Source organism: Sminthopsis crassicaudata, chromosome 1, assembly GCF_048593235.1.
Source record: "Sminthopsis crassicaudata isolate SCR6 chromosome 1, ASM4859323v1, whole genome shotgun sequence".
Classification (NCBI taxonomy): domain Eukaryota; kingdom Metazoa; phylum Chordata; class Mammalia; order Dasyuromorphia; family Dasyuridae; genus Sminthopsis; species Sminthopsis crassicaudata.
Genome location: NC_133617.1, coordinates 302,550,233 through 302,562,359, shown reverse-complemented (window position 1 = coordinate 302,562,359; position 12,127 = coordinate 302,550,233). Strand labels below are relative to the sequence as shown.

At 35.4% G+C, this 12,127-nt stretch overlaps 1 protein-coding gene across 4 annotated transcripts in view; it reads left to right on the top strand.

Moving 5' to 3' along the window:
* The window catches only part of CDH20 (cadherin 20), a 274,337-nt gene that overhangs the window by 120,960 nt on the left and 141,250 nt on the right, over positions 1 to 12,127 (top strand). Inside the window, exon 2 of one of the 4 annotated variants that reach the window (XM_074279061.1) lies at positions 4,373 to 4,425. The exons of the other annotated variants lie outside the window; for them this stretch is intronic. The gene's annotated coding sequence lies outside the window, so the exon portion shown is untranslated. The remainder of the gene's footprint in view (positions 1 to 4,372; positions 4,426 to 12,127) is intronic. 4 annotated transcript variants of the gene reach the window in all.

Below are 12,127 nucleotides of genomic sequence, written 5' to 3'. Positions count from 1 at the left end.
GGGGCTGTGGAAAAACTGGAACACTGATGCATTGTTGGTGGAGTTGTGAAAGAATCCAACCATTCTGAAGAGCAATCTGGAATTATGCCCCAAAAGTTATCAAACTGTGCATACCCTTTGATCCAGCAGTGCTACTACTGGGCTTATATCCCAAAGAAATACTAAAGAAGGGAAAGGGACCTGTATGTGCCAAAGTGTTTGTGGCAGCCCTTTTTGTTGTAGCTAGAAACTGGAAGATGAATGGATGTCCATCAGTTGGAGAATGGTTGGGTAAATTATGGTATATGAATGTTATGGAATATTATTGTTCTGTAAGAAATGATCAACAGGAGGAATACAGAGAGGCTTGGAGAGACTTACATCAACTGATGCTGAGTGAAACAAGCAGAACTAGGAGATCATTATACACTTCAACAATGATACTGTATGAGGATGTATTCTGATGGAAGTGGATATCTTCAACATAGAGAAGAGCTAATCCAATTCCAATTGATCAATGATGGAAAGAATCAGCTACACCCAGAAAAGGAACACTGGGAAATGAGTGTAAACTGTTAGCATTTTGTGTTTTTCTCCCCAGATTATTTTTACCTTCCGAATCCAATTCTTCCTTTGCAACAACAACAACAACAAAATTCGGTTCTGCACATATATATTGTACCTAGGATATACTATAACATATTTAATATGTATGGGAATGCCTGCCATCTAGGGTAGGGGGTGGAGGGAAGGAAGGGAAAAATTTGGAACAGAAGGGAGTAAAAGGGATAATGTTGTAAAAAAAATTACCTATGCATATGCACTGCCAAAAATGTTATAATTATAAAATTAATTTTTTTTAAAAAAGGAAAAAATAGTACATTGAGGATACTTAAGGCAGTAAAAAATGATTTCTCTGTTGAGGTCATCTAAGTTGGGCTATTGTGCCTTCTAATTTTATTTTTTTGTCAAATAAAGGAAACGTGCTGACTCCAGACCCATTTTGCAAGAATCTCTTCAATATCATCACAACTCATATAGAGTGATCCAATGTTTTAATTCAGTTTTAAACTTTAGTAATTTGTTTTTTTTATTTTTATTAAGTATTTATAAGCCTGTTACATTTATTATAACTGAATAAAGTTAAAACTGTACCATGACTTTTGGAAAACCCTTTATTTGTTGCTTGCTGCTGTTGTTATTACTGCTGTTATACTCACAGTCTTATAGAGTATATTCTCCATAAGGACCATAGTCTTTTACCTTAGCTAACCTTGACTTTATCCCCCAGATCCTCATTCCGATCCCTGCGTGCATTAGATGCTTAGTAAATATTAGTGGTTGAAGATTACAAAGCACCTTCCTCAACACAACCTCCTAACATAAAGAGTATATTTTTCAAAGGAAACAGAGACTCAGATGTTTACAATTCTGTCTCTGGTTACATATTAAGTAAGATCAACGCATTACATGAAGCCAAGTCTTCTGACTCCCAATCTTTTGCAATTTCTGCTGTATTGCAGTTCTCAGATTGCAATCATGGTCTTGCTCCCACTACTGCTGCTACCATTTCATTCTTGTTTTTATTTATATTTGCTTTTTAGTATAACTAGAATGATGTAGAAATCCACCATTATGAGAATTCATCTTTTTTTTATATCTACCATTCAGAGGCAGCATTATAGAAGTTAGAATACTGAACTAGTACAGAGACCACAGGTCAAATCCCACTAGAAACCTTTACTTGTGTGATCATACTAAGCAAATAACATATCCTCCCCAGACACTGTTCTTTATTTATAAAATAATAACATTTGCCTTATCTATAGGTCTGTTGTATAATAACTATATAACCCTTCAGCTGCAATAGAAACTTGAGTGGTTATTATTATTCCGGCTCTATTCAATGCATAAATTACTGGCCTGTAGTCAGGATGGCCTAAATTCAAAGCCTATGTCATGTATTTATTACCTGTAAATCTTAAGCAAATAATTTAATCCCTACATGCCTCATTTTTCTCATCTGTAAAATGTAAATTATAATAGTAGCATCTACCTCCCAGGATTGTTGAGAAGACAAAAAGAAATAATATTTATAAAGCACATTGTAAACTTTAAAGCTCTATACAAACAATATTACTAATATCCCTGCTGGTGCTACTATTGGTTGGGTTATTTTCTTTCATTCTTAAAAAATACCAAATAACAACACTATGTTGGAATCAAGGTCAACATTTCTCCATTTGACATACCTGATAGTTTCACATATGTGTGGCAAGATGATGGAAAGCTTGTTGTTTTTTTTTTGTTTGTTTTTTTGTTTTTTTTTTCCCCCTAGGTCAAAATTAGCACTAGAATAATTTGTCACATCCCAGCCTCAGAGGTTGCATTGAATATACAATCATCTGTGAACAAAAATATCATGCACCAACTCTCCCTCCTGTTTAATCTTGGCTTGTAACCTTTTCAAGTGAAGTAATTTACCATCAATACAGCAGCTAGCCTTAATGCCATTTTTATCCTTTTTGAAGGCATCAGACAATATTGATGAAAACATCTTGCTAAAAAGCACAGTAGCAAGCACACAGCCCTGCTTCACTCCATTGGTAACTGGCAAAATGCAAGAGTATCATCCATTTTTCATACAACTGAGAAACAATACTGATGAACTTCTTCAGACAACCAGATTTTGCCTTAATTTTTCACAATCCCTCACAACTAATAGTATCAGACATTATGAATATTGTGATCTTTGTTCTACTTCTGGTATTTCTCCTGGAGTTGTCAATCAGCAAATAACTTATCAACTGTTCCTCAGCCATTGCTGAAGCTAAACTGTCTTTCAGGTAAATACCCATCTTCCAGGTAAAGAATCAGCCCATTAAAGAGAACTCTAGCAAGGATCTTGGCAGCAATGCCTATTTCCTTTATCTTTAAAGAGGTAGACAATGGCTGCATATTTGAACTCCTGGGGGATAAAATTTCAGTCAGATTTTTGGATAAGCGGACCTGCCACACACATACCATGTCAATCTCAACTGGAATAGAATCAACACCAAAAGCCCTTCTTTGTTTGAAAAGTTCAACTACAGAGAGTGATGTCAACCTGAGATAAACAGTCAATAGTTTCAGCATTGATTGATTATAATCTATTAAGAACACAACAGAGATGTTCAGCTCATCTCTCCAGAATCATATATTAATTATTAATCATTCTGGCTCCATCATCACTGAGTAGTTGAGATATACCATAGGTCTTTGACCCATACATGCCTTCAGGGCATCATAAGAACACTTTGAGTTGCTATTATTAGTGTAAAATTGAATGCTATCTATCTTCTTACAGAGCCAAGAATTTTTCATCTCCCTAAGCTTCACTTGCACTTTACTTTTAAAAGAGTTAATTGCTGCTTCTTAGAAATCAATGAACTATCCTGCTGGTAAATCCTATGGAGTTCTCATTTTTCATTTAACAGCTTTTGAACTTTCTATTCATTTTCATCAAAATGATCTTGATGTTCACGTATGTTCTGGCCTAGATAAATAAATGCAATGCTTCCCATTCTTTTTCTACTCCGCTGTTGCCAATCATGTGATGGCTCAGGTTTCTCTTCAAATTAGCACAACTATTCCTTCTCAGAGAAGTGCTCCAATCTGTTGACATTAAGTCTACTGGTAGTCATCTTGTCCAGGGCCACCAATTTCATTGAATGCAAATATTTAGCCTGGAGGAGATATATTCATAATCAGTCCAGCACTCTGTAACACAAATAACCTTTTTCACTTTCACATCCTATCTGTTTCTTCTCATTACAATGACATTATCTATTAAACGCCAATTTTCCTGCAAGGGTATCCACAAAATTTTATTGCATTTAGATAAATGGAAGACAGGGTTGGTGATGAGAAAGCTATGAAATGCATAAGCCTTCAATATGACTATTTGACTCCATGCTTCCCAAGGACTCCCTGTCATGTCTGGTTGTCTGTGCCTGTTCTAGCACTAAAGTTATCCAGAATTAAAACCTTGAATTATTTCAACATTGATGATGAGGGTCACCAGATTCTCATATTTTTTTTCTTTTGTCCTCATCAGCATTCATTATGGAGAAAGAATATGTATTAATGATGGTGTCATACCACTTAACTTCAGATGAAAATCACGTTGCATTGAGCCTGTCATTCACTTTTTGGTAGACATATAAGATTATTGACCAGACTAGTTTTGACTGCAATACCTTCGCATTCACTGTGATCATTTCAGAAAAAAAATGTGTATCCAGCTTCACTTTGTGAAGTCAGTCTTCCTTTGACAATTTTATTTTACTTAGAGCTGCTATTTGCATGCAATACCTGCTGAGTTCTGTCACAACAAGAGATGTTCATTTTTCAGGTCTATTGGATTTCATGCTGTCCATAAGCATGTGCACATTCCATGTACCGATGGTGAGTGAATCATTTTTGCAAAAGTTTTTAAACATCTTTTTGCGCGTGCTTAACCACAGAGTGGGATTCTCATAGTAGGTAAGCTTGAGTTGATTAAGCAGACAACTTTTAGAGCACCTTTTCTAGGGTCATTTTCATATCAGAAAGTGAGCAATGTACTTCTTTAAAAAAAAAAGTTGCACTGTTATCCATTGGACTGCCAAATCCTACTGCTTAAGTTCAGTGAAAACATGATCCTATGTCCTAGGCCACCTGTATCCAAGACTGTGAATTTAGCTTCTAAAGTATCTAAAGTATCCATACCTGTTGCTTCATAACTTGCCTATCATTATAGAACGTTGAGGTAGATGAAGATGGTAAAAATGGTAGGGGTGAAGTCTTGTGATTTGTGCAGAAATTGGTTTAAGTGAGACAGAGCTGCACAAAGTTGATAGCATCACTCTCTCCTCCAGTCACTGGAGTCTAGTGGTAAATCAAAGTTAAGATAACTGATGATGGCTCCAAATATAGTGCATGACCTTGACATCTTTATTATCTAATCCACATCTAAGTGTTTCACCATAGTGCATACTTCAGTCACCTTCATTGATGCTGGAACAAATTATTCTCATCAATCCATTCCATCAATCTGAAGTCTCCACATAATTGAAGTAAAATCTTTCAATTCACCAAAGAATTTTGAGACTCCTCCTTTACCCTTAATTTTGTTTTTGCCCATCTGCTGAAATGGTTCACTGGGTATGGCTGCTGTTTATTCTATAGCATCTTGGAGCTACAGGTGAGAGTTGGGTGAATCTGATGGCCATCAAAAATGCAAGACAACACTTAAAATCAGGAATGCTAGTTTTATCGTAAAATTCCCTATACCACACACTACTATTACAACAGCAAATACTTCTATTCCTAATACTATATATATATATATATATATATATATATATACATATATATATAGTATATATGACAATAACTACAACTATTATAGGAATGAGTATGCTACTAATTGATCCAAGCATCCACTGCTAATTTCATCATTATCTCCATCCTGCACTACCAAATAACACTATAAAATTTCGTGTGAATTCAATGTCACAATGTCTACATTCTTGATCTCCAGAACTTCTTCTCTTCTTTATCTAATCTAAAATTACAGCTCAGCTCAAAAGAAAAGCAGAAATTCTGAGTAAAAAAGTGGAGGGGGTGAGGTGATTTTCATTTGCATTTGGAATTTTTTGTGTTTATAAGAGTCATGTTTTATGCTTGAACAACTTTGAATTCAGGTAAATATGGACCAGTCAGATGCTAAAACTCCCCAAGTCATAAAATTGACATCTAATAATTATCTTGATCTATATCTCACCACTGGACCTAAATGGCTTTGGAAGGGAAAGTGAGGCAAGTGATCTTGTATAGCTCTCCCTTAAATCCAATTTATGACATGTCATGGCATCACCTCCCTGATGTCATGGTTCTCTTTGAGAATGAAGGACAAACAACAACAATATACTACAGTCATATTAGTAGTCTCAGAAGTCCTTTGAACATAGACTAAGGAAGATTGGGAAAAAATAATAATAAAAGGAAAGACAGAGGAAACTAAAAATCTTCCTCTTGGTTTTATTCCATCCCTAGAATGACAAAAATTTCTAAATAAGTTTGTTTCAGATTAACTGTCTATTTGCCTTAATATTGGTAAATGACATGTCAATGTGAAAAACATATATTGGCAAGTACAGTTATTCTTTGTAAATGGGGAGAGGTTTGGGGATGGCATTAAAGGACTTTTAGGGTGAAATTTTGCAGCAACCAAGAAAGCTAATAAATCATTACTTGTTTTAATCAAAGTATTTATATTATGTAGACCCATATCTCTTTTTATAGGTAGTGAAACTAAGGTGCAATGCAATTATATAGCTTGCCATAAGTTATACAACTAATCAGTATCAGGTTCAAGACTTGAACCCAGATCTTCTGACTCCCAGTTCAGCAATCCTTATCCTTTGGATAAAACCGTCCATATAAGAAAGGCTTAAAGAATTAAAAATGTTTATTTGAAAGAAAATAATATTTTAATGGAGAGGAATAAAAGATGTCTGAATATTAAAAAGAAAAACATGTGAAAGAAATTAGATTTGATTCAAACAAATAGTTACAAAGAAAGTTACAAACTTACAAGAAAAAATACTTAGACTCAATATGGAAGAATTTGCTGAAAATTAAAGTTGTCCCCAGATGGAATGGACTGCCTCAGGGAGGAGCCGTTTTCCCATAACTAAAGGTCTTCGCATGGATATTGGATAACCACTGCACAAATGTAGGTCTAATTTGAGTAAGGTGTTGACCTCTGAGCTCCCTTCTGAGTTTTGAAATGTCATGATTGTGTGTTTCTATGAAAATGAGATGCTTGAACAACTTTAAATTCAAAGGAAGGATCTGGTCCCTTGGCTAGCTTCTTTATACCTCTTTTTTGGGTTTCTATTCTTCTTTAGGCTAAAGGTATAAGTCTTTTGAGTCCTCTAATATACTTTTCTCAAAATACTAGCCTTGAAAAATACAGTGAGGGAAGATAGAAAAGAATAATTCTTGACATTATATGGGAATTCTGGACCTTGAACTACACAGTCTAATAAGCAAATTCTGCTGTACTCATTTTTACACATGTGCTGAGTCTGAGGAGTGATGAAGTATCCTTGTCCATAATCTTCTACCACTCATTACATTGACAGGCCAATATTGCTTTTCCCATAGGATTGACTTAATGGCCTACCTCAGCAGCATATTTTGCTATTTGTTTTCTGTGCAGGCAGGTTAATCCTGTATTTAATAAACCTCTGCAGCTATTGCCCCCTCTTCTCTATCTCTCTAGTTCTGTCTTCATTTCTCTCTGTCTCTCTCTTTCAGTCTCTTTTATTCTCTGTGTCTCTTTTTCATTTTTCCTCTACCTTTTCATCCCTTTAAAATGGTCCCTTGTCAAATAATGCAGTTCTGTGTTCTTTATCTCCTTAATACAGGTAAATTGATATGATATGGCAACAATGAAATAGAGGCCTGAAAGGTAGGAGAAACAATGTTTTGTTTATAGAATCAATTTTATCCCATAATGATTAAAAAAGAGTTAAAGAAGAATGAATATTAAGGGAGGCAGACAGTATATCATTAGGGAATCATCAGGGAGTAAGAGCTGAAAAGGGAATTAGGAAAATTGGTTTATCCCACAGAGTTAACTGATATCACATGGATAGAGAAAAGAACTAGTCATATAGTGGAAAAGAACCAGACTAAGTGTACTCTTCCTCAAGGGAAGGAAAATGTTTTAAAAATCCATAACATCCTTTGTATGGGTAACCACTTTATGCAAATATGTGTAATTGCTGCCTGCTTTAGTATGTGGTTTTTAATATGTAATACAGATTGCTAGGAAGAAAAATTCATTCAAGAGAAGGAGAAAGGAATGAACATTTATTAAGCACAATATTCTAGGCACTGAGCTAAGTGTCTATTACAAGTATTATCTCATTTAAAAAAGAAAAGCTTTTGTCATTTAGTGCTTTCAGTCATTTTTCAGTGATATTTCAGATCAATTCTTCTTGATTCCATTTGGGGTTTTCTTGGCAAAAATACTATCATGTCCTTCTCCAGTTCATTTTACAGATTCAAACAGTGTTAAGTGAATTGCATATGATCACATAGTTAGTAAATGTCTGAGACCGGATTTGAACTGAGGGAGATGAGTTTTCCTGACAAAGCTCTTGCATTCTATCCACTGAGTTACCTAGCTATCCGTGACAGCTTTATAGAGTAACTTTAAAAGAGAGTAGTAAATAATAGATTTGCTTACTACTGGAGAGAACTTAGATGTCCCTGAGTTCAATCCTCTCATTATACAGATGAGGCCCAGAAAAATGATAAGATTTTTGGGAGGTCACACAATTATGAATGAGGTAAAATTTGAACCATGTTCTTCTTGACACTAAATTGAGCTCTTTATTCATTACACCAAGCTATCTCGGTTTTATTACCTGGATGAGACTCTTCAGTCTTAGCTAGCTTTGTCCTCAAATCAACAATGTGGTCTTTCATCAGAACTGTGTTTGAAGCTTTTCCAGTTTTGAAAAACTTATCACAACTCTTATTCTTCTAGCAGAGCCTTCAGGAGCTTAGTGTTATTCTGTGTCACCATGAGCACTGGAAGAGTTTTGTAGTGAATACAATAGAAATCAAATTCCAAAGAGACAGAGCTTCAAATGAAAGTCAAGCAGTCCTGTTCCAGAGCCTCAACTTTGTTCAATAATATATTCTTTAGAATTCTTCATCACTTTTTCAGTTCTTCCAAGGATACTTTTTTAATTTTTAAAAAAATAGACTAAGTACTGAACATATTTGATTTTATTTTTCGATATAAAGCTCTCTGTGATGTTTTTTTAATCTACCAATTTACCTGTCAGTCCCTGATCCTGTCATTTTTTAATACTAAAGTGCATTGTCCACACTGTCTTCCCAGCCCAACATTTTGAGTCTTGTTTGCCCCCTTCAAGTGCAACTCTAAATTATTCATCATTTTCTAAAACTTGGATTACCAAAGGTCTGTGCTTCTCCATCTTTTGCCTTTTCAGATTCTCAGATTCTTTCCATTACTTTCTGTTAGTTATTCAAGCCAATTTGAATGTGGCATGTGAAATCAACATTTCACTTTCCATGCAACTTCCACTACAAATGAATATTCACTTGTGCACATGTATACGTGTGTAGTGTAGTGTAGTATGTGTGTGTGTACGTATGTATGTGTGAAACTCGAGTATGACTGAAAAAGTTCCATTTTAACTTACTGTCTTCCCAAAGCCCTGGGGTAGAATTATAACATTCATATCCAAGGTGTTCTCTTTAGTTTAGAGGGTCAAGTCTTTCTTCCTCTAATTTCTACTCACACAAATGAGCAAAAATTCTTCAACCATTCCTTCCAGTTTTCAGGGAATCCCATTAATTCTTAGGACTTTTGGAAGTTTCAGGGAATTTATAAGAGGAATGATCCTTCTTTTACTCTCTCAACTAGCCAATTTGTGCTATAGTAGATAGCGACAACAAAGTGTTCTGAATAGAGGGCTAGACGTAGCATCAAGAAGAATATCAATTCCTACCTTAGTCACTTACTAACTGCTGTGTGACCCTGAAAATTCCCATAACTTTTCTGGGCATCAAATGTGTGATAAAGAAATTGATTCAGTGATATAGAAAATCTCTTCCAATTCTAAAACGATTATTTTTTGCCATCCTCTAAAAATCCTTCTTCACTTCTAAATTAGCCAACTCAGTTTATACATATGCTTGAATGTTTAACACATTGCTTTTTGGGTTTGGTTTGATTTTGAAATACAGTTTCTCTTGTTCTTTTACTTCAATAGGCTTCTTTTCCCTCATGCTGGTTACCAAAAGGTAACCACATTTTATTTCCACATTTTATTTATAGCCTAGTAGGCATAACTCTACAAGAATGCTTTAGCTTTAAGGTTAGTCAAAACCAATCTGTCATAACGCTTGTTTATGGCATGAGACACTTGCCAGAAAGCTATCTTCCAGGGCCTAGAAATTCTCAGAGTAAGCACCTTTGATGTCTTAGCTCACACTACTTCCCCAGTTATCCATTTTAAAAGGTAAAAATAAGAGTTGTTCAGCAAGACAGAAATGGGAGAAGGAAAAAAATTAATCTCTTTTGAGAGCAGAAAGTATGGTACTTGTTGTTTAATTTCTTTTTCCTCCATCCCAGTGTATAAGACGGCAAAAGAATATAGTGAATTCTCAGAAAAGTTGTCACTTGATAACAATGAAAATTAACCCAATGATTCTAAAAGCATTTATATTAAATGTTTTCTATGGGCCCTGTTCTCCACCTGGTGCTGAGAGTACAAAACTAAAAATGAAACTGACCATACCCCGAAAAAACATATATTCTATCAAAGGAGACAGTACATCCATAAATAGCTATTTACAAAGAAAAAGAAAGAAAAAAAACTTTTGGGACTAGTCTCTAGTAGCTGGAGACCAGATAGTCAATAACTATCAATAATAAGTGCCTACTATGTGCTAAGCACTGTGGTAAGCAATGGGGATATAGAGAAAAGTTAAAAAAAAATACAGTCTCTGCTTGAGCCGACATATGGTGGAGCTTTAGGTTGCAAAGAGGAGGTATTGCTTGAGAAGAGCTTTGAAAGAAACATTCAATTCTAAGAGAAGGGAGTGAGGCATGAATGTGTTCCAGGCATGAGGAAACTAGATTTATATCTAGAAGAGAGCTGAGAGATCAACTAATCCAGCCCCTTCATTATAACAAGAAGGAAATTAAAAAATGGAAACATTAAATAATTATTTAAGTTGGTGGAGGAAGTGAAACTAGAATCCAGGCTCCTGATTTCTCAGTAGATTTATCAGGTAATTGTTTGCACAGTGATAGGAATGGTGGAACTGGAACTAGAGTCAGGAAGACATGAATTCAAATTCAGTTTCAGATATTTCCTATTGGTGTATCTGTGTGACCCATACAGGACACTTAATCTCTGTTTGCCTCAATTTAGTCAAGTATAAAATGGGGGTAATTTTGCAGGGATATTGCTAGAATTAATATAATAATTAAATATTATTTATAAAAAAAACCCACTTAGCACAATTCCTGGCCCACAGTAAGTGCCATATAAATGCTTATTCCCTTCTCTATCCTTTGCTACACCATCCTAGACTGTGATCCTTTCTAACTGGGAACATAACAGAAATGCATCTGCCAGCTGTCAACAGGCTATCTTGGAAAGACCATTGGATTTGGAATCAGGGAACCTGAGATCTCTATCTCTTGCTAATTCTGTGTAAAGTCGCTTCAAACCCCTCAGTCTCAGTTTCCGAATCATCTAAAAAATCATCATCATCTTCTGACCTCCATCACTTATTGCTGAGCCCCCAATTAAGGAATCATTCAATTTAATAACAATGTATTAAATGTCTACTATCTGGCAAATTCTATGTTTGGCACTGGGGGAATACAAATAATTTTTAATGTACTAGGTCTGATGAGTCAACTGGTGAGGTTCTGGGGGAGAGGAGGGAGAATGGAGGTGTGAGAAAATACCACATATATATAAATCCATATGGTAAGGACTCACACAAAGTAGGGTGTAAAAAGAACATAAAAAGCTCAAGGCAAAATTCTCTTGGAAAATGTGAGAAGGGAGATAATATTTTTATTTGGACATGGTAATCAAGGAAGCCTTTACAGGGGAGGTGACAAATGATGCATGCAAATTAAAAATGAATGAATTAGGGCAGCTATCCATTGTGATAAAACATCAGTCCTGGACTCAGGAGGAACTGAGTCCATATCTGACTACAGACATTTACTAGGTCTATGACACTGGGCAGGTCACTTAATCCTAATTGCATCCCCCCATTCCTCCAAAAATGAATGGATCAATCTAACCAAAGCTGAGGTAACAAACTCCCTCAGTGTTGGGGATCACTCCTGGTTTTTTGTGTCCTATCTCTTCCATATCTGTGGATATCTAGTCTACTAATTCTATTACTTGACACATTGACTAGCAGTCCTGCTCTCCTTCTTCTAGTCTAGAAGATCCCTTTATTGCTATTTGTACTGACTCTAGATCTGATATATGCTATATGGTTAGGTAGAAACAGGAGGCATCTGGTTTTAAGTATTTGCCTC